The following is a 27,918-nucleotide window of genomic DNA, read 5'->3' as shown; positions in this document are numbered from 1 at the left end:
TGTGAATAGCAATATTTCCTTTTCCCCATAGGCAACAATAATACTTAAATTTGATGTGGACATACATTGAAGGGTGCTTAAAATCACAATAATTTATGTTGTGTCAAATGCAGCCAAAGCATTCCAATGTCACATGTGAAAGCTAAAGAAATAAAAAAAAAATCCTCATAGAAAAAAAATACAGATGTATTTTGGTAGTAAATCACAATAACAAAAACAATTACAACAAAAACATTTCCTCGTAGAAAAAACGGATGTATTTTGGTAGTTCTAACCATTTGGCATTCTGGTGTGTCAAATGCAGCCAAAGCATGAAAGCAATTCAGCCAAAGCATTCGTGCTGCTGTTGGAGTATGCATTCGCGCTGCTGTTAGAGTGGTAATTTAATGACGGTCCCTAAGCTTGCGAATATGCGAATCTGTCGAATATGGAACCTGAAACTAACTTCACGGCGCCGGCTAAGCAATGGAAAAACCCCACCCACCGCATCATCACTTCCATAGAATTTCTATGAAAGCGTGACAGAGAATTTATATCTTAACTTTGCCAGATGAGTTTGATCTACCACCAGGTTAAAGCAACAGGCAACAATGGCTCACTCCATCAAGTGCGATTTTAACTTGACAACGCACTGGGATGCTGACAGGAATGCATGCATTTCTTGCCTAGAAAAATACCCCAAGATGCCACAGCCGGGTAGGTTTCAGGCAACACATCGAACTCTGTGCCTTTATTTTTTGCCTAGTTTTTGTTGGCTAGAATTAAAGTTTAAGCAGTTAGTGTTTGTCATGTGTGAGCGAACAAGACCATTACACATCAGGTCAGCTATAGTTATTTTCGTGTTTAGGTCGCATTCTGATGTAGCCTATAAGTTAATTCATTTAAAACATCTTCGTCTAACAGTTTAAGTTGCTCTCCTACGCACAGTAGATCGCCTACAGTAATGATTGCCGAGGCTGTTGACCACATATGGAAACAAATGGTACCCGCCATGGTTTATAACTCATGGCTTTCCATGGGGTCTGTTAAATGCTGCTGGTCAGTTGAATCTGTGGGACTGGGAATATAAATCTTGGCTGTGTTATTGGCCGAAGCTATAGCTTGAATAGGGTGCCTTATTAGTGAGCCAATGTGAATGTTGTTTTAAATCGACAGGTCAAACCTAATTTAATAATTATTATCATTATTATTATAACTACTGGGTTATTTAATTGTATCCCACTGTCTTTAACTCCTACAGATGGACTAGGGGCAAGACTAAGGCCATTGTTTTCTTAGGATTTGATAAGCCTATAAATGTTGTCTAGACGTATTAATCTGTTGGCCTGTTTACTATTACTGACTACTATTACTGACTATTTTGCATTTAAACAAGGTCAACAGTTTACAGAAAATTGTGGGTTCAGCGATGATGGAGGACGTCATGAGTACCCGTATAAGAATTGCAGTAGCGGAACTTACAACAATGGCAGCTTCCTGAGATGTAAACACTGTTCGTCATGCTCTCCGGTCTTCGCTAACTGCACTCCTATAGCAGACACTCAATGCTGTTTAAAAGTGTAAGTGAAAAAAAAACTGTTTTGCAAAGAAAAGGTTCAAGTGTGTCTGTTGTCAACAGCTGAGAATGACCTTTTCTCGGGGTGGGAGCATTTTTTATACAGGCTACACTGTGGTGAGCAGAGAATTTTACGTATTGAAAAGCTGAGTTGCTGCCGACCATGACTCATCCCCCACCCCCATTAGGAAACATGTGCACACATAAACGGTTTTCTTAGACTTTATTTAAAAGAACTACTAGAAAACAAACTATCAGAACATACAGCAGAACAGCATATCTTGCTGAAATGTGTCCATGCCCTTTTCATACTTCCTGTGTTGAAAATATTCTTGCTGCACTCTAGCCTGACCATCTGCACCTGCTGAACATGTTAAACAGTAGGGGAGAGTGGGGTGATTTGTGCCAGCGGGGAAGTTGTGCCACCCCCTATTTCTAGGGAACCCTAGACAAAATTGGTCAAGTGACCACACATTTGTGAAGAGTCAGCCATTTAACTCATCCTGCAAAAAAGAGAGCCTCTTTGCATGAGAGATAAGCACATTTAAGTTAAAAAAAAAAAAAAAAACAGTTTTCTTGCCTTCCAGAGTAAAATGTCTATGACCACGTTTTTTGATTGTTGTGTCTTAACAGTTATAGACAAGTTTGAAAAAATTTCACACATGTTTTAGTGCTTTGGTAAGCTACACTATGGGCCCTATCTTGCACCCAGCGCAAGTGACATTGTCACCGACGCAAGTATCATTCCTATCTTGCACCCGGCGCACAGCGCGATTTTCCCTCCAGAGGTCCGCTTCGAAATGAACTTGCGCCGACATGGGCGGGGGCGGAACAGAGAAGGCGTTTCTCTGGCGCAAGTGGTATTTTGCAGTTTTCAAAACAACGCCGTGCGCCGTGCGCCATTGACCAAAAAAAAGCTGGTCTAATGTGAGGCGCAATGTCTAAAGTCTGTAACGCGTATTCAGAACGCTATTTTAAGGGCGCATGTGCTTGCCCGCACAGTATAGGACCTGTAGGCTACACTTTACTTCTGTCGTCTTCACGAGAGATTTACACCAATTGTTTGGCAAGCCATATATAATTACAAGGAAAATAAAGTATTTACCACATGAGGAAATCATTGTGATATCCGTATCCAAGACATTTAAAAACTAGGCATACATCTAGCGTACACAATTGACCCAAATGATTCAGGTTAATTGAAGCTGCGTGACATTTGATTTATTGTATGGCTTTGTTGCATTTATTTAATGCCAGTATTATTATAAATCTTGTAAACTCATCTCTGTGTATGTGGACTTTATTTATGTACCTTGGGTTTGGTCAGCTGGTGCACTGGCTTGGGTGCCGATTTCCATGCCCCCAAATCCCTGCACGCTCTCAGGCGTGAGGGTAGACGTGGCGATGTCCTCTGCTGCCGTCAGATCCTGGGTCGAGGCAGATCCACCTCCCGTGAAGGCACGAGAACGTGTGTTACCTTCCAGCTTGGATGTCCCACGTCTCCGGACGTCATTATAGCGTTTTCGGCAACGTTTTCGGGTGCCCCGTTGCAGAAACAATCACGGCAATATCTTGACATGCTTGCTTGACTTTGCTTACTTTTGGAGGGTTTCTCGCATCCCCATATATATCTATCTCCCGGCTTTCTACAAAGCCATACAATAAATCAAATGTCACGCAGCTTCAATTAACCGGAATCATTTGGGTCAATGTGTAGGCTACATGTATGCTTATTTTTAAAATATCTTGGATATGGATTTCACAATGATTTCCTCAAGTGGTAAATACTTTATTTTCCTTGTAATTATATATGGCTTGCCAAAAAATTGGTGTAAATCTCACGTCGGTCTCCTCGGCTGTGAACTTCTCCGGTCTTCCACCAGGTAATTCCGCCATCAAAATAACAAGCCGCTATGGACTATGCGCTTCTCGCTCTTAAAGGGAATGTGAAATGACGCTCCGATTGGTTTATTGCATATTACGCCCAAACCACACCTATGGCTGAGTAACCTCCTTTGGACCAACCCTTTTGACACTTGCGCCGGACGCAAGTGTGTTTTTTCCGCCGTTAAAATAGCAACTGCGCCATAGAGCCGCCCACACAGCTACTTGCGCTTGGCGCCGTCCTACTTGCGTTTCTGATCGGCAAGATAGGGCCCTATGAGTCTATATAGCTAGCATGATTTTAGCTCAAAACAGCTGGATGATGCATTTTTTCCAAAAAGGTGGGATTGGGGTGATTTGTGCCAAAGGGCCTGGGTTAAGTCGCGCCAGTGATCTATATAGAGAATGCATTCAATTTGGTCTTCATTTCAATTTAATTTTGTTCTGAACATGTGTTCATGTAAATTCAGTGGTGGGTAGTAACGCGTTACAAGGAACGCAAATGAGTAAATTTTTCGGGTAACGAGAACTTTTTGCGTTCCTTTATAAAGTCTGCACTTTTACTCTTACTCGAGTAAATATTTGAACTAGAATTCTACTCTTTACTCAGTTACATTTCCATTGTGCTTTCATTAAAATGAGTAGACTATTGTGATAAAAGTACACATATCTTTGTTTACTGGAATACAAGCATACACGGCAACCAGAGGGTAAAAACGGAGAGGTCAGTTAGCTATGCGTTATCGACGCGCACTACACAGGTTGCAACATTGTTGTCATTTCATAGCCGCGCAGGAGACAACTTCAGGTCGACCGTTACGACTATAACTTTAATCGCCGCCACTATGGATGAGAAGATGGACGAAGCTAGCGTTACTACTGGTCCTCCTGACAGTCCTGGGGCAGCCCCCACTCCAATGTAATAATATTTTTTGCAACTCACCGTCAGCATCATGTTTATTTACTTGGCTAGCTTGCAAAAGGCAGCTAAGTTATACTGTCAGAATTGCTAGCACGAATAAGTCAAACATTTGTAAAATGGCAGGTGATTCATGGCATCTTTTTTCTCTAACCGGGATGATCTTGTAAATAACAATGCTTTTTCAGTCAGAAAGAGAGAGAGAGAGGGCATTTCTCTCCATGAGAAAGAATGAGATCTCCTACATGATCAATATTTTTAATGACCTACTGTTATTTTCTATGAGATCTATGAGATGTGTAATGAAAAAAAAAAACATACATGATACAATGAAGCAACTTGTGAAGAAATGTGTCAAGAGTGCATTTCTTTCTGACTTACTCACGTTATGTTTTTCATTGATCCAAACACTCCAACACAAAAAAGTAACTTGTAATTTGAGTAACTTTTAAACAGAGTACTTTTTTGCTCTTAGTCGAGTAAGTTTTCCAATTGGAATATTTACTTTTACTCAAGTCGATTTTGAAGGAGGTAATTGTACTTTTACTTGAGTACCAATTTTCAGTACTCTACCCACCACTGTGTAAATTACCTTTAAATAGAATTTACTCAACTTAACTTTGGTCTGATGTGTTCAGGAAGCTCTAGGCCTTGTTTAAGAAAATTGCCCTTTGATGTGCTCATGTGGCGCAATAGGCTTGTAGAAAATCGGCTTTTGATGTTGTAAAAAAAACTTTAAATAAATCTTAAATGAGTAATTTTACATTTCATTTGTCTAGCTTTTATATAGCATCACAGTTTCTGAGATGCAAATACTGTTTTACTTCAATAATCAATGGCACAATTTACCCCCAATGTATTCTCTTTAATGGCACAACTTACCCCACACCGGGGGCAAGCTGTGCCATGAGACCACTTTTTTTCAGAAAGATATATTTCTTAAATACTATATTTCAGATCCAAAGCGATTGTTCCCAAGGATGCACCACATCCTGAAATATATGTTTTTAGTTGGAAGCATAACTGTCATGGCCTTGCTTAAAACTCACTTTAAGTAAAAACTGGCTCAACTCACCCCACTCTCCCCTAATGTCATTTGATTCAGCTGTTAGATGATGTATTCAACTGTTACATGATGTATTCGCCTCTCTGCTATGCAAGCAGTTGCTAAATACCTGACCTTTACCTTTTTATAAAGCTACTAACAGCACAAATCAGAAATGTGAACATCAAGAATAGATACATAAAGAAATAAAACTATCTTAAAAAAAGCTAAATCCTGTTCTACAAATCAAACTTTTGTAGCCATTTGTAAACCCATAAGAAATGTAAATGTAGAACACCGCTTATTGCAGTATTCAAAAGGGGTGGGCATGCTTGGGTTCCTGTATGCCAGGGACCCTGCTGTTACCCCAGCTCTATAATTGATTGGTTTTGTACTGTTTTTTCAAGAATTGTAATGTCAATCAAGCTAAATTCACACATTAAGTTAAGTGCTCCTCTTTTTGTCGCTGGTGGTTTGAAGTTTTGAGTGATTTGCATTTGAGATAATATGTTCAGTCTGATTTGATACATTTTTCCTTTGAAAAAGGTGCAAACTCATTGCACTTGTAGAGACAAGCTCGGGTACTAATTGTGAAGGGGGACAAGCTCACTTTTCAACTGTTGGAAAAGAACTTGAGCATTGTTCATATTCTTGCTGATGATGTTGGACAAGAAAGACTGTCTTGCAGGAATTGGAATTTGCTGAACCGCACTGTTTAACCCCTGAGCCATGTTAAATTGCTGTGCCATTTGAGATGCGCATTTTGAAACATTTAAATTCAACTAAAACTATTTTTATTTTCATTTATTATTAATTCTTACTCTGTGCCTGTTGTGTCTGCATTTGTGTTCCTATTGACTTGTGACACTAATATAACTATTATAACAAAGGTAGGCCTCTGCGTATAAAGAATAAGTTGTACACTTTCGTTTTTTGGCGTAACTGTTACGTGCCTTGCTTGCATTGTTTCTTTCTTCTTTTTTCTTTGTCAGGTTGGCCTCAGGTAATCCTAAGGTATTCATCATTGCTTTTTCATTACACTAAATGTACAACACAAAAGTAATTTGCTGTGGCTGTGGTTGGTAGCTGCACCCTGCACCCTAAACCGGCCCTTGCTCCAGCTCACATGTTGCACACCCTTTTCTTTCTTTTCAAAGCTTTTCTCTGCCGTTAGTGTCCGAGGGCAATGAACAGACAAAATCCACTCCAGTTGTGGCATTACATGTCTATGGGGCTTTTTGATCTATGGGGCTTTTCACAACCTAGCATTTAAATGTGTATCATATTGCAGATTGTCTCTCAATATTATACATTTAACCAGATTACATTCACACCTGGTATTAATGTGTCCGTATTGGAATACGATTGCTGTGTCTAGCTCAAGTCACACCCACCTCTTGTTTGCGTGGGTCCACGCCTCCGGAGGCGGTTTGGCCAATCGTATAAAAGTCAGTCTTCAATGTGTCTTGAGTGCATGTACACCTGTAATTTCATGCGGTCAAGCACTATCCAACTGCAATCCGATCAACAAAAACAGATTTTAATGTCAGGTGTAAAAAGCCCCATTGTGATCACATTGGACAGAAGTGTGATCACAATTGTATTGCCAATCCACATACAACTATGTAAGTGTCATTTACCAGGTCTAAATGTAATCAGGTTCAAATCGTATCTAGATACAACATCCGAGACACATTTGAATGCCAGGTGTTAATAGCCTTAATGTGTCCGTGTTGTTCAAATACTGGTTGTAATAAGCAGTTCCCCAGTTGATGTGTTGACTGCATGTTTTTAGTTGGTTTAGTTGATTTGTTGACTGCATGTTTTTAGTTGGTTTAGTTGATTTGTTGACTGCATGTTTTTAGTTGGTTTAGTTGATGTGTTGACTGCATGTTCTTAGTTGGTTTAGTAGATGTGTTGCTCTTAAGTTGCTGTATTGTGTTTTCTCATTCCAAAGGGCTATTCTGACGAAATTGATGGGCAGCTTATATTTCATTTTTGCAATGTAACATAATTTATGTAACAAGTATCCAAGAACTGGAATGTTTTAGAGGCTCTATATCCATGTGTGACTTTCTGTTCTAGGGAGAATAGCAGTGGAGAGTGCAAGGATCGACCCACGGTAGTGAGTATAACATTCACTTTGATGGTATCTGATCATGTGAAGATGGAAAACACAGCTGTTTTTCCCACTAGAAGCCCAGGCTATATCCACTGGATGGAGACATGCGGTCAGGGCAGGGACGGTTTTAGCAAATTGGAGGCCCTGGGCAAAGAAAAATGTTGAGACTAAAAAATTATTTTAATTCTCTCTCTATCTATTAATTTGTCAGGCCATAATACTGGGTTTCACTAATCACTGTATCACTGCCATTGGTGTTACTCACATTGTTGACATCACTGCTCTCATTATCGTCCAGCTGTGCTTGAGCAGTGATGATGACCATGGCAGTATCATGCGCGTCGTCAGTGCAGGTGTCAGTGTCCCGGATATGGGCTAGCTATGGTACATGATGGCTCACCGTTTGTATTGTATTACAGCTAATTGTGCTGTATTGTCACTTCAAATCAAATCAAACTTTATTTGTACGGCGCATTTCATACGCAAAGGTAACACAATGCGCCTCACAGTAGGAAAGAAGGGAAATAAAGGGGGGGGGGGGGGTACAAATACTTGTAAAGAGACATAGATAGATAAATAAGTAAACGTTCCATAAATGTTAAATAGATACATTTTACATGATAACAGGGCATCACATGACATCAGGGCATCACAAAACGCATGTCAACAGGGCATCACATGACAACAGAGCATCACATGTCAACAGGGCATCACATGACAACAGAGCATCACATGACAACAGGGCATCACATGACAACAGGGCATCACATGACAACAGGGCATTTTGTTTTCTATTGTGTTCTGTTTGCCGGGGCCGTACGTGCATCCACTCGGCAAACAGGAAACACATTTGATGTAGCAGTACTTAATTGGGGGTTACAAACACTTGTAAAGAGACACGGATTCGTAAATAAATAAATGTTTCAAATATGTTAAATTAATACATTTTTACAGTGAGTGATAAGCCAGATCAAAGAGGTATGTCTTGAGTGTATGTTTAAATGTATCAACCGTTTCAGCCATTCTTAGGTATTCTGGCAGAGTATTCCAAAGGCTGGGGGCATAGAAGCTAAAAGGCTCAGCAGCAATTGAAACATTATCAGATTAACTCAAAACATTATCAGAAATGTCTTTCACTTCCATGGACGAATTCCTTGATTGGAAATATTGTGTTACCTTAGGTTGTTTCTCCCTGAACTTTTCATCTTCCCTTTTCCTATTTCTTAGAAATCGTTTCATGCTTAACTTTGCAACCACACACGTCACCATACAAATAGTCCGTGACAGAAACATCACGTGACCTGGACTCATTTGTTCCATGATCGATTTAGATACATTTTAGTCTGATACTTAAAATAAAAAATCGTGTTCTCATACTTATTATGAATTGTCATTTGTTTGCAATGACAAGTTATTTATTTTAATTATTAAAAAGTATACATATATATACTGTATATATATATCGTTATTTATTTTAATTATTAAAAAGTATACATATATATATACTGTATATATATATCGTTATTTATTTTAATTATTAAAAAGTATACATATATATACTGTATATATATATCGTTATTTATTTTAATTATTAAAAAGTATACATATATATACTGTATATATATATCGTAGAAACGACGAGGCCCCCTGGTGGCCGGGGCCCCGGGTAACTGCCCGACTCGCCCAATGGGAGGCACCACCCCTGGGTCTCACCTGTCATCAGGAAAAGTAAAAAACTAAAAGATATGATCTATGATCAAATGATCTGTACTATACATGTCATTTCGGGCATGATTCCAATAATATAATCAAAATTGCTGAATTTGCGCATGTCCTGTTAAAACAGACAGCAGAAAGCGAGACGGTGAGGCAGCGACGACCTGTGCCTCCTCTCAGATCGCGCAATCCCTCACAAACTGGGTTGTAAATGTACATGGGTCTACAATCAGACGAAAATTGTTGGTTTTGATCTTGACAAAATAATTCTATCTCGGACTCATCTGTTTAAAGGAGGGACTTCCAGAAGGCCTTTGGTTTATCCAAGTGCTCTCGGGCAAAGTTGAAACGGGCAGTTTTGTTCTTTCTTGAGAGCAGAGGCTTCCTTCTAGCAACCCGATCATGAATGTCATGTCTATTCAATTTTCGTCTGATTGTAGACCCATGTACATTTACCCCAGATGCTGCCAGAGAGGTCTGAAACTCTTTAGAGGTGATGTGTGGGTTGACTTTTACCTGATTTATTCTTCTTCTGGTGCTTCTTGGTGATGGTCTTGATGGGCGGCCACTTCTAGGCAGAGATGCGGTCATGTTGAATGCCCTCCATTTCTTAATTATTTGTCTTGGATGGATGGATGGAGCTGGAATCTTTTGGAGATGGTCTTATAGCTTTCTCAAGACTGATGGGCTGTCAGAACCTTCTTCCTGATGTTCTCGGATATCTCGTTTCCTTTCGGCATTGTTGATCTGTGTGGGTACACCTTGGCACTACAGTAGTTTGGTTGGTTTCCTCCCTCTTTTAATCTGTGTTGCCCAAACCTTTCCCTAAGGATGTCTCAGATGATCGGTTTGCTTAATTGACTAATTAAGCACCCAAATAAGTTTCACTGAATCTGTTACCTGCTTGACTTTACAAATTCAGCTGGGGGTTCACTTACTTTTGAAATGGACTAATTCCATGTTTCATGTAGTCTTTTGGCTACTCAAACAATTCCCTCTAAAAAAAGTACATGCAAATGATAAACATAAACCTGACATTCCTTCTATGGAAAATTGGTGATGAAAAAAATGAAAAATCATGGTAAAACAACAGAAAACTCCTAAGTGGTCAAGGGGTTCACATACTTTAAAGTGGCACTGTATGTCTATGGTAATCACTGCTAGACGTGCACTTTTCTTGTGCTCCCACAGCTCGTGCACTTTGAAAATACTAAGAACTATCAAAATAGTGCTTCTTTGACTACTAATTAATGACCATCATTGAGAGAAATGGAACAAAATCTGCAAATAGCCAAGCTACGTATATTCACTAGAAGTCAAGGCTTTATCCACTGGAAGACCAGGCTATATCCACTACATATTTGGGCTGCAGGTTGGGAACCCTGGGGTGTTCTTCTTGTGGACTAAGGCCACAATGGATGGAAAGGTGTTACTTGGTTAAAATAGTATAGCTTTAGGTCTCTTTTTTAAACCATCAACCAGAGAGAAGATGACTGAACTTAATGACATAGTAATGGAATGCTTATTTGGAACTAAAATGAATACAAAGAAATGGTGTGTTCTAAAATGCTGGTACATTACAACTGAACAGACAATGTGTGTTTCTATATTGGTTACATTGTTTTACATACACTGTGATATTCAGTAGTTTTTTTCAACAGTGTTTGAAAATATCCTTATCTGTATTCATTTTATGTCAGGGGCATTAAGTATTCAGGTAGACTTCAAGGAACATTTTGAAGTATAATCCATTGATTCAAATGGTGGTTGACGCTAGTAATACAAATTGAAGAAAATCTTTTCATGCCGGCAAACATTTATTGCAAAAAATAGAGACCTATTACAAGATTATGAGGCAGAGCTTTCAGAACCTCTAACAACCTTTGGGGAATTGGAATTTTATTGGTGATCCCTAAATGAACAGTTTTTTCTCCTATATATATATATATATATATATATATATATATATATATAAGAGACCACTTCAAAATTATCAGTTGGTTTTACTGGTTTTACTATTTATTGGTGTGTGTTTGAGTTAAATTAACATTTTTGTTTTATTCTATAAACTACTGACAACATTTCTACTAAATTTCAAATAAAGATATTGTCATTTAGAGCATTTATCTGCAGAAAAATTTGGTAAAATAACAAAAAAGATGCAGTGTTTTCAGATCTCGAATAATGCAAAGAAAACAAGCTTGTATTATTTTTTTAAACAACACAATACTAATGTTTTAACTTAGAAAGAGTTCAGAAATAAATATTTGGTGGAATAACCTTTATTCACAATCAAAGCTTTCATGTGTCTTGGCATGCTCTCCACCAGTCTTTCACATTGCAGTTGGGTGACTTTATACTACTCCTGTGGCAAAAATGTTAGCAGCTCGGCTTTGTTTGATGGCCTGTGACCTTCCATCTTCCTCTTGATCACATTCCACAGCTTTTAAATGGGATTCAGGTCTGGAGATTGGGCTAGCCATGACAGGGTCCTGATGTGGTGGTCCTTCATCCACACCTTTACTGACCTGGCTGTGTGGCATGGAGCATTGTTTAGCTGGAAAAAACTCTCCTCAGAGTTGGGGAACATTGTCAAAGCAAAGGGTAGCAAGGTTTCTTCCAGGGCAACTTTGTGCCTGGCTTGATTCACGCCTCCTTCACAAAGACTTGCTGAAGCACCCCCGGATCATCACCGATCCCCCACCAAATTTCACAGTAGGTGCAAGACACTGTGGCTTGTAGGCCTCTCCAGGTCTCTGTCTAACCATCAGATGACCATGAGTTGGGCAAAGCTGAAAATTGGACTCATCAGAGAAGACGAACTAGAAGACCCTCCAGTCCGCTATTTTCAATCCTTATGGTCTTTTACAAACCAGGCAAAGTACAACGTTGTCCCGGAAGTAAAACTTGCTTCCTTTTGCTCTGACAATGTTCCCCAACTCTGAGAAGTGTTTTTTCCAGCAGGGCAATGCTCCATGCCACACAGCCAGGCCAGTAAAGGTGTGGATGGAGTATCACCAGGTCAGGACCCTGTCATGGCCAGCCCAATTTCGAGACCTGAATCCCATAAAAAAACCTCTGAAATGTGATCAAGAGGAAGATGGATGGTCACAAGCAGGCACGTGCACAGATAGACCCCAACTGGTGCTCAAGCACCAGCCCTTGTGCCCTGGTTGGGAAAAAGTGCCCTTTTTTTCTGGAGACCAATTTTTTTTTCAATCATCAATATTTCTAGAATACAAATTAGTCTCTCGTCATCAATTCCCCAAATGTGTTTTGATATCTGAGGGGCCATTTATTTGGAGTTCTTTTGAGAATTTCGCCCCGACATGCTCCGCGGCATAGACATAGAATAAGTATTCTTTGCCTATGATCTGCGGTGCTCACAAGCCCCCTCCGCGCCCCTCCCTCCTCATCCCCCACATCAATGTTGAGCGGCAGGCCAACAGGTTCAGCCTACTTCACTGACCTGCATCAGACAAACAGGTAATGACGGTGTTTGTGCAATCCCCCGACGTTGTATAAATTAACAACATTAGTGCCGCTGAAAACAATATGTCTGAAAACCGGACTGGTCCGACGTTTCCTAAAAAAATAAACAGACAACTAACTTGATTTCAAAGCATTGTCCAGCTGTTTACTGACGTTTGTCAGGTTTAATGACATTATTTGTCTGAAAGTGCATATTTTGTGTTGTATAAATGCCGTTTAAACAATTTCGAGAGTATATTGAATGTTTGTTTATAAATGTCACGAGAATTCACAGCTAGAAAATAGCAGGTAAACTATGCTAGCTCTCGGGGTCATGCTATCCTTGTCCCTCATTGTTTAACGTGATATTTATGTATCTCTTCGTTTTGCCTGTTTTACAACGACAACCAGAATTTTTCCTCCAAAAAATTATGAAGGGCGGTCATTCAAAAGCATTGGTTTTCTAAAAATGGGTGGCTGGAGTATTCCCCAAGTTCAGATTTGATGCACAAGCATGGTGAGGTGGACCAATTACAGAAAAAAGGCACCCCAGGCATAATTTGATGTATCAGACGTTAAGGGAGTGGAAGCCAGAGAGCACCTGCCCCCCAAAATGTCTGTGCACGTGCCTGGTCACAAGCCATGAAAAGAAGCCGAGCTGCTTGAATTCTTGCGCCAGGAGTAGCATAAAGTCACCCAACGGCAATGTGAAAGACTGGTGGAGAGCATGCCAAGACACATGAAAGTTGTGATTTTAAATCAAGGTTATTCCACCAAATATTGATTTCTGAACTCTTCCTAAGTGTAAGCATTAGTATTGTGTAGTTTAAAAATGAATATGAGCTTGTTTTCTTTGCATTATTCGAGATCTGAAGACACTGCATCATTTTTGCTATTTTGACCAATTGTCATTTTTCTGCAAATAAATTATCTAAATGACAATATTTTTATTTGAAATTTGGTAGGAATGTTGCCAGTAGGTTATAGAATAAAACTAAAATGTACATTTTACTTTAACACATACCAATAAATAGTAAAACCAGAGAAACTGATAATTTTGAAGTGGTCTCTTAATTTTTTCCGCGGCTGTATATACAGGTGCATCTCAATATATTAGAATATCATCGAAAAGTTGATTTATTTCAGTAATTCTATTCAAAAAGTGAAACTCATATTTTATATAGATTCATTTCACACAGACTGATATATTTCAAGTGATTATTTCTTTTAAATTTGATGATTATAACTGACAGCTTATGAAAACCCAAAATTCAGTATCTCAGAAAATTAGAATATTACTGTAGACCGATAGAAAAAAGGATTTTTAACACAGAAATGTTGGACTACTGAAAAGTATGAACATGTACAGCACTCAATACTTGGTTGGGGCTCCTTTTGCATGAATTGCTGCAGCAATGCGGCGTGGCATGAGGGCAATCAGTCTGTGGCACTGCTGAGGTGTTATGGAAGACCAGGTTGCTCTGATAGTGGCCTTCAGCTCTTCTGTGTGTTTGGGCCTGTTGTCTCGCATCTTCCTTTTCACAATACCCTATAGAATCTCTATGGGTTTTAGGTCAGGCGAGTTTGCTGGCCAATCAAGCACAGGGATACCATGGTCCTTAAACCAGGTACTGGTACCTTTGGAAGTGTGTGCAGGTGCCAAGTCCTGATGGAAAATGAAATCTGCATCTCCATAAAGCTGGTCAGCAGAGAGAAGCACAAAGTGCTCTAGAACTTTCTGGTAGATGGCTGCGCTGACCTTGGACCCCACAGTGGACTAACACCAGCAGATGACATGGCACCCCAAACCATCACTGACTGTGGACACTTTACACTGGACCTCAAGCAACTTGGATTCTGTTCCTCTCCTCTCTTCCTCCAGACTCCGGGACCTTGATTTCCAAATGAAATGCAAAATTTACTTTCATCTGAAAAGAGAACTTTGGACCACTGAGCAACAGTGCAGTCCTTTTTGTCCTTAGCCCAGGTGAGACGCCTCTGACGTTGTCTCTGGTTCAAGAGTGACTTGACACAGGAATGCGACAGTTGAAGTCCATGTTCTGGATACGTCTGTGCGTGTAGGCTCTTGAAGCACTGACTCCAGCTGCAGTCCACTCCTTGTGAATCTCCCTTGAATGGGCTTTGTTTCACAATCCTCTCAAAGATGTCGTTATCCCTGTTGCTTGTGCACCTTTTTCTACCAAATTGTTTCCTTCCATTCAACTTCCCATTAATGTGCTTGGATACAGCACTCTGTGAACAGCATGCTTCTTTAGCAATGACCTTTTGTGTCTTACCCTTCTTGTGCAGGGTGTCAATGATCGTCTTCTGGACAACTGTCAAGTCAGCAGTCTTCCCCATGATTGTGTAGCCTACTGAACTAGACTGAGAGACCATTTAAAGGCTCAGGAAGCCTTTGCCGTTGTTTTGAGTTAATTAGCTGATTAGAGTGTGACACCAATGGTCATCAATATGGAACTTTTTCACAATATTCTAATTTTCTGAGATACTGAATTTTGGGTTTTCATTAGCTGGCAGTTATAATAATGAAAATTAAAAGAAATAAACACTTTAAATAGATCAGTCTGTGTGTAAACAATCTATATAATATATGAGTTTCACTTTTTGAATAGAATTACTGAAATAAATCAACTTTTCGATGATATTCTAATTTATTGAGATGCACCTGTATATGTAAGGGATAAGATATTGTCCGGAGGTCATTATCCAAAAATACATCCCGATGGGGTGAACAACACCCCGACGCGCAGTTCTTCAAGCAAATAGAACTTTGAAGTTTCAGGTGTTGCATAGCAACCCATTACTTGCTGACTTCAAATACCATGAGTCTGTTATGTTAAAATGACCGGACTTCTTGCGGAATGATATGAATGATGTGAATTAGAAGCAAAAAACCTGTTGCCAAGGACAGCGGTCATTATCTTTTCACAGCGGTCTGTTATCAGGAATGCATGTAGGGTAGAACATTGGGATGGCCCATTCAAATCAACGGTACTTTTTGGAACATTCTGAGGAGCCGTATAATAAATATTAGTGCTGTCAAGCGATTAAAATATTTAATCGCGATTAATTGCATTTTTGTCATAGTTCACTCAAAATGAATCCGATTAATCGCAAATTTAATAATCGCAAATTTTTATCTATTCTTAATGTCCCTTCAATCATTTTTTTTTTATGCTTTCTTATCAACATGGAAAAGTGGAGTGGCTTGCTTTATGCAATTTTTTATTTTATTGAAAAACAACATTGCCAAACAGGGCGGTACAAAATAAAATCATAAAATGCACATTTCAGATAAACAAGGACTATAGTGCAGTTAAACCATGGCTTAATATTTTCTTTTTTTCAAGTTTGCTGTGAACATAGAAGTCAGGCCTCTTATTTAAAAAACAATGAACCGTAACAGTTAGGTTACCAATAAAAAGGTAAGCCTACTACTTCTGTGCTTTCAGCCAGCTGCCTGTTGACATTTTCAAACAACAGTGAAGCTCGCTTTTTTTGCACAACACAACTTTTAAAGGTAAACTTTCGATTCAAAAGCTTTTTATCATCCATTTTGCCGTATCGCGCTCACCATTCACTCAAACGTAACGTTAGCCTACTACACAGTTTGGGAGAGCAAAAAGAACGTTAATCTAAAAAAATATATATTTTTTTTACAACGCGTTAATCGCGCGATAAAAAAAATTACGGCGTTAAAATGGGCTTGCGTTAATGCCGTTAATAACGCGTTAAACTGACAGCACTAATAAATATATATATAAAACAGTGAGAGACAGAATATTAACAAAAACATCCAGAAAACTGCATTTGATTACAGTTATGAATTGATTTGCATTTGATCGCGGCCAATAAGTATTTAAACCCATTGCAAAACATGACTTAGTACTTGGTGGAGTAACCCTTGTTAGCAAGCACAGACGTCAAGACTGTTCTTGTAGTTGTTCACCAGGATTACACACATCTCAGGAGGGATTTTGGTCCACTTCTCTTTGCAGATCCTCTCCAAATCTTTAAGGTTGTATTTTCAATGGGAGGGAATGAAGGAATGAGGTTCACGGCCAATATTCCACGGTACATGGCCCCATCCATAGTCCCCTCGATGCAGTGGAGTCATACTGTACCCTTGGCACAGAATCAGCCCCAAAGCGTAATGTTTCCACCTCCAAGCTTGATGGTGGGGAGGGTGTTCTTGGGGTCTTATTCAGCATTCTTTCCCCTCCAAACGCTGCAAGTTGATTCCAAAGAGCTTGATTTTGGTCTCATCTGACCACATCACGTTCTCCCAATCTTCCTTAGAATCATTCAAGTGTTCATTGGCAAACTTCAGACGAACCTATACATGTCTTTCTTGAGCAGGGGGACCATGCGAGTGCTGCAGGACTTCCAACCATTACGGCATAGTGTGTTGCCAATAATGTTCTTGGTGACTGGGGTCCAAGCTGCCTTGAGATCATTCACAAGTAGTTCTGGGGTTATCCCGCACATTTCAGATGATCACCGATACTGCACAAGGTGAGATCTTGCATGGAGCCCCAGACCGAGGGTGATTGACATTTGTTTGGCGTTGCTTCCATTTGCTAATAATTGCACCAACAGTTGTCTGCTTTGAACCAGCTGTTTGCCGATGGTTTTGTAGCCCATTCCAGCCTTGTGCAGGTCTACAATCTTATCTCTGACGTCCTTGGACAACTCTTTGGTCTTACCCATGGTGGTGAGGTTGAAGGTGTGTAGTATGATTCTCAGGACAGGTTTTTTTTATACACGTCACCAGTTGAGAGTTGAGTTGTGTACCTTGTTAGGTCCAGTGAGGACTAATCTGTGTGCCTCGTGGGAACACAATTGGTCTGTGGGAGCCAGAATTCTTGCTGTTTTGTAGGGGTTCAAATACTTATTTGCCACAATCAAATGTGAATACATTCATTACTGTTATAAAATGCAGTTTTCTAGATGTTTTTGTTGATATTCTGTCTCTCACTGTTAAAATAGACCTACCATTACAATTATAGATCACTCATTTCTTTGAAAGTGGCCAAACTTGCGACAGCGGCAGGGGGTCTAATTCCTGTTTTCCCCACTGTATATATATATATATATATTACACACACTACACTGAAATATACAACTCCTGAACTGACAATGTGTTCATGGATAGAGAGTCAAAAATACAGGTAAAGCACAATTTACTTGGAGTAACAAAGATAGATCTCTAAAGACTCTAGAATTAGATTGGCTTAAATCGGTCTGAGCCACTATGTTTGTTTCCTGTTTACAGAGCCAGGACTGCGTATGAACACAGAATAGACTGCTAGAAAACTGTGAGGAGCAATTCCATGAATTCAATAAAAAGTAGATCTTTAACCCATCCGCAGGAAAAATGTCTGCAAGATTGGTAGCCTACTATTGAGCTCAACACAGCAGTACGCAGAGGATTGATGCAGGTGAGTCAGGTAGAAAATCTCCAAGTAGGTTGCCTGATGTAAGTATAGGGAGGGGACGTGATTGAGTGGCCTCCTGGAGGTAGGGGTCCTGATGCCGGCTGAAATGTATGCAAATCCAGGTGCACATGAACGCGCGTTCTACTTAAGAAAGCTCTTTCGGGGGAGCCAGCTCAGAAGACTTCTGCTGCTTATGAACACATTTTCAAGCGTACAAGAATGCAGCGGAGGTCTTTTGCTTGCGTTGTTTTTCCGAAGTCCGTAAGAAACATTTCAGAAGAACTTCAGAAAATGATCGAGAATGAGGCCCATTATTATTGGATTGCTTCCATGACATATACTTTACTGATTCTGGTTGATCATAGTTTATTTTCATTTACAAATGTAATTGCTTCCATTTTTTGTAACCACATGATGAGGAACTACAACGAATGTCCTATATAGATATTCACATTGAATTGAACGCCTTACAGAGCTGATCAAAATGCCCATTTGTATTGCCCATTTGTATTGCCTGGTTGGAATGAATATTTTTGTAATAATAAATCACTGTGTGGTGATAACCATTATAGGTTAGGGCATGTGAAGCGGTGCTGCTCCTCCCAGGGAGAGTGGTTAGGTGGCGACAGGGATTACATGAAGGACACGACACATGCTACGGTGGGAAGGGCATGTGACTTGAGTTGTAGTCCATTTCTGAAATGAAAAGAGCCATATCAAAATGTTGAAAGAAGGCAAAATATTGTGAGATTTTCACAATTAACAGGTTATTGTTTACTATTTACTGTACAAACACTGGAAAACATGAAATTGCTCCATTCGTTTCAGAAATGGACTACAACTCAAGTCTCATGCCCTGACAGATATTGGAGTGGCATATTCTCCCAAAAATATTCATTTGAACTGACAGTGATGACTAATGTTGACCTTTAAATTTGACTAGTGCATTCCTCAAAAAGCAATGAAAGGGGAAGCCATATTTCCCAATAATTGTCAAAAGATGCATGACGGATCAACAGCTCATGGAAAAACAACATACAAATATGCAAAAATAAATATCGACGTGTAAAAGTTTATAACTAACTATTCTGAAATGTTCTTAATTTTCAAACTTGTTGGGTGGCCTCTTGGTCAGGATCGTACTGGTTCAAACAGATATGCTCCGCTGGGTTCTCTCTGGCAGCCATTTTACTCCGACTCAACAGTTTCCATGTTAGCACAAAGGCTTACATGCTTAAGCAACTTACTAACAACTAACTAAGCAGCCATTCCGAACAGGGCTGTAGACAAAGCGAGATCCTTGTGGTTTTTTGATTTAAGACCCTAGGGAACTGTGTGAACTTAAAAAGAAGTATAATATGTCCCCTTTCAGGTTTGTATCACATTTGTATGGTAAGTGGATTGGATTTGATATTTGACAAAATTAGCTCATATTTCTCTATTCATCATCATGATTTCAAAGTATTAATGCTATTGTGATATATAATTTTTCAAGTACAGAAGATTGTCATTTCAAATAAGGTGTTTTGTCATTTATCTTCAGGTGCTGACAACAGATGGTCAAACTACTTTTGGACGGGACCCGGCCCTGATTAATCCTCATGAAAGTGTGATATGTAAGGGCACATTTGAACCTGATTAATCCTCATGAAAGGCTGATATGTAAGGGCACATTTGAACCTGATTAATCAACATGAAAAGTGTGACCCCCTGCCAAATCGCAAGTTTGGCCACTTGCAAAGAAATGCATTGTAATGGTAGGTCTATTTTAACAGTGAGAAACAGAATATCAACAAAAACATCCAGATAACTACCTTTTATAACAGTTATTAATTTATTTGCATTTGATGCGGAAAATACTTATTTGAACACCTACCAAACAGCAAGAATTCTGTCTACCACAGACCAGTTATGTGCCCACGAGGCACACAGATTAGTCCTCACTAGACCGAACAAGGTATACCTGATCAAAACTGGCGACGTGTATAAAAGAAACCTGTCCAAATAATCATACAACACACCTTCAACCTCACCACCTTGCACAAGACCAAAGAGTTGTCCAAGGACGTCAGAGATAAGATTGTAGACCTGCACAAGGCTGGAATGGGCTACAAAGCAGCCTTGAAGACCCAACTCTTCAGAGAGCACCTCCCTTCCTAACTTGCACTTTGGCTTAACTTGCACTTAAGCAGTAACAGGCCCGCACTTCTTTTTCTTTCTATGTCGTTTTCTTTTTCTTGAAAAAAAAAAAAAAAAGCAGTATTTATTGTTACACCAGGTTGTATTGCTCTTAGCTTGACTGTTCTCTCCCTTGTACGTCGCTTTGGACAAAAGTGTCTGCTAAATGACTAAATGTAAATGTAAATGTACAAAACCATCGGCAAGCAGCTGGGTGAGAAGCAGACAACAGTTGGTGCAATTATTAACAAATGGAAGCAACACCAAACAACCGTCAATCGCCCTCGGTCTGGGGCTCCATGCAAGATCTCCCATCGTGCACTATCAGTGATCATCTGAAACTTGCAGGATAACCCCAGAACTACACAGGGAAGGCTTGTGAATGATTTTAACCCTGGCAACCCGCCACGCAGTAATGGTTTGAAGGAGGGATGCACGGATACCACTTTTTTACAAACCAATATGATTATGAGTATTGTTATTTGTGTACTTGCCAATAGCAAGTACCGATTCGGATACTTCTTAGATTTGGTCTCCATGAAAGTGCAATTTATTTGGATGCATATTTTATTTTATCCTCTGCAGATTATGTCAAGCCTATAGTACAAAATTACCAAAAGGCTATCCTAAGCCAAAAATAAACAGAGCTTTCTGGTTTTAACAACAAAAAAAGCCTTCAAAGAGACAATGTCATCACATTAGACAAAATGCAAATATAACCAGATAAAGGCAATTAAATGTGCTGCATAGTTAACAACACAGTATGCTTAACACAAAGTGAACAGAACTATTACTGGATTAGCTCATGAGCACATTTCAATTACAAAAGGAACAAAAGAGTGCTCAAGTACACAAACAATCACTTAACCTATGCTATGTAGCACTATAAGGCTTTCAAACAATCACTTAACCTATGCTATGTAGCACTAGAAGGCTTTCTCTCTACCTCTCTCTCTCTCTCTCTCAGTACACAAACAATCACTTAACCTATGTAGCACTAGAAGTCTTTCTCTCTACCTCTCTCTCTCTCTCTCTCAGTGCTCAAGTACACAAACAATCACTTAACCTATGCTATGTAGCACTATAAGGCTTTCTCTCTACCTCTCTCTCTCTCTCTCTCTCTCTCAGTACACAAACAATCACTTAACCTATGCTATGTAGCACTATAAGGCTTTCTCTCTACCTCTCTCTCTCTCTCTCTCAGTACACAAACAATCACTTAACCTATGCTATGTAGCACTATAAGGCTTTCTCTCTACCTCTCTCTCTCTCTCTCTCAGTACACAAACAATCACTTAACCTATGCTATGTAGCACTATAAGGCTTTCTCTCTACCTCTCTCTCTCTCTCTCTCAGTACACAAACAATCACTTAACCTATGCTATGTAGCACTATAAGGCTTTCTCTCTACCTCTCTCTCTCTCTCTCAGTACACAAACAATCACTTAACCTATGCTATGTAGCACTATAAGGCTTTCTCTCTACCTCTCTCTCTCTCTCTCTCAGTACACAAGCAATCACTTAACCTATGCTATGTAGCACTATAAGGCTTTCTCTCTACCTCTCTCTCTCTCTCTCAGTACACAAACAATCACTTAACCTATGCTATGTAGCACTATAAGGCTTTCTCTCTACCTCTCTCTCTCTCTCAGTACACAAACAATCACTTAACCTATGCTATGTAGCACTATAAGTCTTTCTCTCTACCTCTCTCTCTCTCTCTCTCTCAGTACACAAACAATCACTTAACCTATGCTATGTAGCACTATAAGGCTTTCTCTCTACCTCTCTCTCTCTCTCTCTCTCTCAGTACACAAACAATCACTTAACCTATGCTATGTAGCACTATAAGGCTTTCTCTCTACCTCTCTCTCTCTCTCTCTCAGTGCTCAAGTACACAAACAATCACTTAACCTATGCTATGTAGCACTATAAGGCTTTCTCTCTACCTCTCTCTCTCTCTCTCTCAGTACACAAACAATCACTTAACCTATGCTATGTAGCACTATAAGTCTTTCTCTCTACCTCTCTCTCTCTCTCTCTCTCTCAGTGCTCAAGTACACAAACAATCACTTAACCTATGCTATGTAGCACTATAAGGCTTTCTCTCTACCTCTCTCTCTCTCTCTCTCAGTACACAAACAATCACTTAACCTATGCTATGTAGCACTATAAGGCTTTCTCTCTACCTCTCTCTCTCTCTCTCTCAGTGCTCAAGTACACAAACAATCACTTAACCTATGTAGCACTATAAGGCTTTCTCTCTCTCTCTCTCTCTCTCTCTCTCAGTACACAAACAATCACTTAACCTATGCTATGTAGCACTATAAGGCTTTCTCTCTACCTCTCTCTCTCTCTCTCTCAGTACACAAACAATCACTTAACCTATGCTATGTAGCACTATAAGTCTTTCTCTCTACCTCTCTCTCTCTCTCTCTCTCAGTACACAAACAATCACTTAACCTATGCTATGTAGCACTATAAGGCTTTCTCTCTACCTCTCTCTCTCTCTCTCTCAGTACACAAACAATCACTTAACCTATGCTATGTAGCACTATAAGTCTTTCTCTCTACCTCTCTCTCTCTCTCTCTCTCAGTGCTCAAGTACACAAACAATCACTTAACCTATGTAGCACTATAAGTCTCTCTCTCTACCTCTCTCTCTCTCTCTCTCTCTCTCTCTCAGTGCGTGCACAATCACTTAACCTATGTAGCACTATAAGTCTTTCTCTCTACCTCTCTCTCTCTCTCTCTCTCAGTGCGTGCACGTTTTTTTCTTTTGCAAGACGTCAATTAAGATTGGTTGCTTTGGTCTTGCACCACTAGCATTAGTGAACTCTGTGCACTTAGCACTATGGTGCGTCTTCAGATGTTTAATCAAATTGCTTGTGTTCAACAAAGTACTTTCCTTTCCGCCCCTCGACACTGTAGCAGATGTTACACTGTGCCTTACTCCTGTCATCGTCAATTATCTAAAAATGAGCCCAAATCGCCGTTAAGGCAGCACAACGGAATTGCTAACTGCTAATGAGATGCTAGCGGCCAGACCTAACGAAACCTGTTGAAATTTGCTAACTTTTGAAACATCAAGCAAGTGCAAGTGCAACACAAGACAAAACAAGACAGCAAATAAGCTACTTACTAGTCCAGCAGAGAGTGGTAGGACAGGTAAGACAACAAATCACGTTTTGTGTCTGCATAGCGCGACCAGTTTGACGTAGTGAAATACTGTTGAGTGGTATCTGTGCTTGGTAGCGGCAATTCAAAAACGATTACGGGTACGAGTATTTTAACAAAGTATCAGCCCGATACTCAATACTGGTATGAGAGCATCCCTAGTTTGAAGTCCTGTAGCTCTCGCAAGGTCCCCCTGCTCAAGGAAGCATATGTACAGGGCCATCTGGAGTTTGCCAAGGAACACTTGAAAGATTCTAAGGAGGACAGGATGTGGTGAGATGAGACCATAATTAAGCTCTTTGGCATCAACCCGACTTGGCGCGTTTGCAGGCGGAAGAATGCTAAATATGTCCCCAAGAACACTATCCCCACCAACAAGCATGGAGGTGGAAACATTATGCTTTGGGGCTGTTTCTCTGCCAAGGGTACAGGATGTCTCCACCGCATCAAGAGGACTATGGATGGGGCCATGTACCGTGGAATATTGGGCTTGAACCTCATTCCCTTTTTCCCTCCCATTGAAAACGCAACCTTAAGGATTTGGAGAGGATCTGCAATGAGAAGTGGACCAAAATCCCTCCTGAGATGTGTGTAAACCTGGTGAACAACTACAAGAACAGTCTAACATCTGTGCTTGCCAACAAGGGTTTCTCCACCAGGTACTAAGTCATGTTTTGCTAGGGGTTTAAATACTTGCCAATCAAAACTATTATAAAATGCAGTTTTCAGAATGTTTTTGCTTATATTCTGTCTCACTGTTAAAATAGACCTACCATTACAATTATAGATCACACATTTCTTTGGAAGTGGGCAAACTTGCGAAATCGGCAGGGTTTCAAATACTTATTTTCTCCACTGTAAGGGCACATTTGAACCGATTAATCATTATGGAAGTGTGATATGTAAGGGCACATTTGAACCCGAATAATCATCCTGAAAATGTGATATGTAAGGGCACACTTGCACCATTCAGGTCAATTCAGTATCCAGAACAGCATCATTTTTAAGGCAGAAACATTTTTACCTTCATCTGTTCACAGCACTTATTCCCAAAAGGCCATGGCCTATCTAGATGTTGCGTGCATGCTTCAGACATTGACCTTTGTAATTAGGTTGCTGGTAGAGTTTCCCTGTGATGAACATTCCAGGTTGAGCCTGTTTGTGCAAGCAACACTGAACATAGGAATGGTGCTCCACCACACCTGTGTCAGCTTCATTTGACTGCAGGTCTTTTGAGTCCCATGAGGGATTATTTAGATTTTTTTGCTTTGCATGAACTGGTATTTCCTTCTTCTAGTTTAATGTATTGTCCTGTCCTGTCCTGTCCCGTTGTATCACTACACATCCAGGCTATGGACTGTAGTGCTGTGGTTTGGGATGGAACAGCGCCAGTGCCAGTTAACATGACAGCACGCTTTTATCAGTACCAACAGGGCTGTACAATATTCTGTTTATGTTTACATATTTTGTGACTTAACAAGTAGAAGGGTGGCCATCAATGTTCCCTCTAAGCTGCGCGCGCGCGGCCGCGCAGGCCAGTCGAAGTGGCCGCGCAATAGATTTTTCAGACCGCACAATTTTTTTTTTTAGGGGTTAAAAATCTGAGCATCAAAGGGGATGTAGGCTTGGTAATAAACATTTAAAATACTGGCATGTCTGACAACCAAGCCGGATGTGCGTTACAATGTTTACATACAAAGTATCCTTTAGCTCTCTTGGCGGGCTCTGCTCCAGCAGTTATAGGCTACCATGGCGAAAAGAAAGGCAGAGCAGGTGCCCCAGAAAAAGGTCTGCCTAACGTTTAAACATGAGCGGCTAGATGAAATAGTCCAAACTCAGGTAGGATAAAACTTTCAGACATATTTACATATGAAGAAAGGAGGGCGTGATCTGCAAATTCTGCGCGGAGGCAAACGCGAAAAGAGAGTTCGCTGGTGGGAAAACATGCAGTAAACACAAGTGACATTATTCTGTTTGTCCGTAAAATTTGTGAGCACTTGGATGCCCGCTTCCCTGAAAATGAGCTGCTGCCTTTGAGCCGGATACGTTGGGTCGTGCATTTAGTCAATTTGATCATGGTCTGAATGACGAGACCAATCTGGCGAAAAGGTTCGAAGCGCTTCTGGAGGAAGCATAATATGCGGTCCCGGGACGCATTTGTCAACAATACAACAACGAATTCAAGTTCATGGTTAATGAAAAAAAGGAAAAGCGGGCTGCTTAAGTCATTTTCTGATATTGTAACCTGGTCGCTGAAAAGTGAGCTTTTTCCAGATCTGGTGCAACTTCTTGACATTTTTGGCACATTCCAAGCATCTAGCGCCGACTGTGAACGCGGTTTCAGTCTAATAAATATCACTAAAACAAAATCGTGAAGCGAGAGAAGATTTGAGGAAGACATTTCCAATATTTTCAATTAGACCTATTAGGTCTTATAGATCAGAGTGATCTTGATTACTGCAACAACATTTTGACATATGTTTAGTCAGAAAGATGTGTCTTCCATAGGCCTGCAGACAAGATGAGCCACACAGCCAGATAGGCCTTTCTCCCTAAATTAAATTCAAATGACTTGTTTTGTAGCCTAGTTTGTTACAAACCACTCCAGTTATTACATTATTTATAAAGGCTACCTTTATGAAAAATTACACCATAATTACTATATTTCTTGTAAAGCACTGCATTAGCATTTTTCTTTAAATTAAGTTCCACTTAAATGTTGTACCTGCTGAGAAATGACTAAACACCTTGGATACTTTTATTTTGTATATATAAATATATATATATATCATTATCATTCATAACCTCCCTAAACCTTATTTATTTTCAACCAAAGATCCTTTAAGTTCAACTTAACTGACTGGTAAAACACCATCAATAAAATGTTCCAAAGTCCAGCCATTATAAAGGATATTGAATAAATATCAACCTTTTAGACATATTGATGCATTTGCTGTCATCTCTTTGAAAACCTATTGCTAACGCAGGCTCGTGGTCATTTTCGTCAGGTCGCGTGGTTTACGAACTGCTCACAGTGCTGAAATGTGCGCTCAGAATAAAAAATATTTGCTCAGTGCTGAAAAAAATTAGAGGGAACATTGGTGGCCATAGAAGTTTTGCATATATGCCTTCATTATTTTAAAATGTTTTTCTGTTCACAAAATGAAAAGTAAAAGTGCATAAAGATTTGAGGAAATTCTCATTTTTAAATGTTTGTTTGCTGCAGTGGTTGCATTTATATTATGAATACACCTAAACCAGGGATTTATGCTGTTTTTTTTCATGAAAACATTATTTGCTTTCCCAGGGATCATCCCTGTTATTCTGCTCTCTGCCATTCTGTTTTACATCATGAGGCGGCGGAAAATCAGGTTCTGGTGTAACAAAGGTTAGTCCATGATTAGACATGTATTGAACATCAGGTTCTGGTATTACAGAGGTTAGTCGATGATTAGATACGTATTGAACATCAGGTTCTGGTATTACAGAGGTTAGTTGATGATTAGACATGTATTGAACATCAGGTTCTGGTATTACAGAGGTTAGTTGATGATTAGACACGTATTGGACATCAGGTTCTGGTATTACAGAGGTTAGTCCATGATTAGATACGTATTGAACATCAGGTTCTGGTATTACAGAGGTTAGTCGATGATTAGATAAGTATGGAACATCAGGTTCTGGTATTACAGAGGTTAGTCGATGATTAGACACGTATTGAACATCAGGTTCTGGTATTACAGAGGTTAGTTGATGATTAGACATGTATTGAACATCAGGTTCTGGTATTACAGAGGTTAGTCGATGATTAGATAAGTATGGAACATCAGGTTCTGGTATTACAGAGGTTAGTCCATGATTAGACACGTATTGAACATCAGGTTCTGGTATTACAGAGGTTAGTTGATGATTAGACATGTATTGAACATCAGGTTCTGGTATTACAGAGGTTAGTCCATGATTAGATACGTATTGAACATCAGGTTCTGGTATTACAGAGGTTAGTCCATGATTAGACACGTATTGAACATCAGGTTCTGGTATTACAGAGGTTAGTTGATGATTAGATACGTATTGAACATCAGGTTCTGGTATTATAGAGGTTAGTTGATGATTAGACATGTATTGAACATCAGGTTCTGGTATTACAGAGGTTAGTTGATGATTAGATACGTATTGAACATCAGGTTCTGGTATTACAGAGGTTAGTCCATGATTAGACACGTATTGAACATCAGGTTCTGGTATTACAGAGGTTAGTCGATGATTAGACACGTATTGAACATCAGGTTCTGGTATTACAGAGGTTAGTTGATGATTAGACATGTATTGAACATCAGGTTCTGGTATTACAGAGGTTAGTTGATGATTAGACATGTATTGAACATCAGG

General features: G+C 39.7%; 1 long non-coding RNA gene across 1 annotated transcript; it reads left to right on the top strand.

Annotated features, from left to right (window-relative positions):
• Window positions 1–1,304: 1,304 nt before the first annotated feature.
• Window positions 1,305–19,766, top strand: LOC308375066. Its single transcript, XR_013968885.1, has 3 exons — window positions 1,305–1,559; window positions 7,489–7,528; window positions 19,715–19,766. It is a non-coding gene; the product is annotated as an uncharacterized lncRNA (long non-coding RNA).
• Window positions 19,767–27,918: the final 8,152 nt, after the last annotated feature.

This window comes from Sprattus sprattus, assembly GCF_963457725.1.
Source record: "Sprattus sprattus genome assembly, chromosome: 14".
Lineage (NCBI taxonomy): Eukaryota > Metazoa > Chordata > Actinopteri > Clupeiformes > Clupeidae > Sprattus > Sprattus sprattus.
This window is presented reverse-complemented; position numbering and strand designations above follow the sequence as displayed.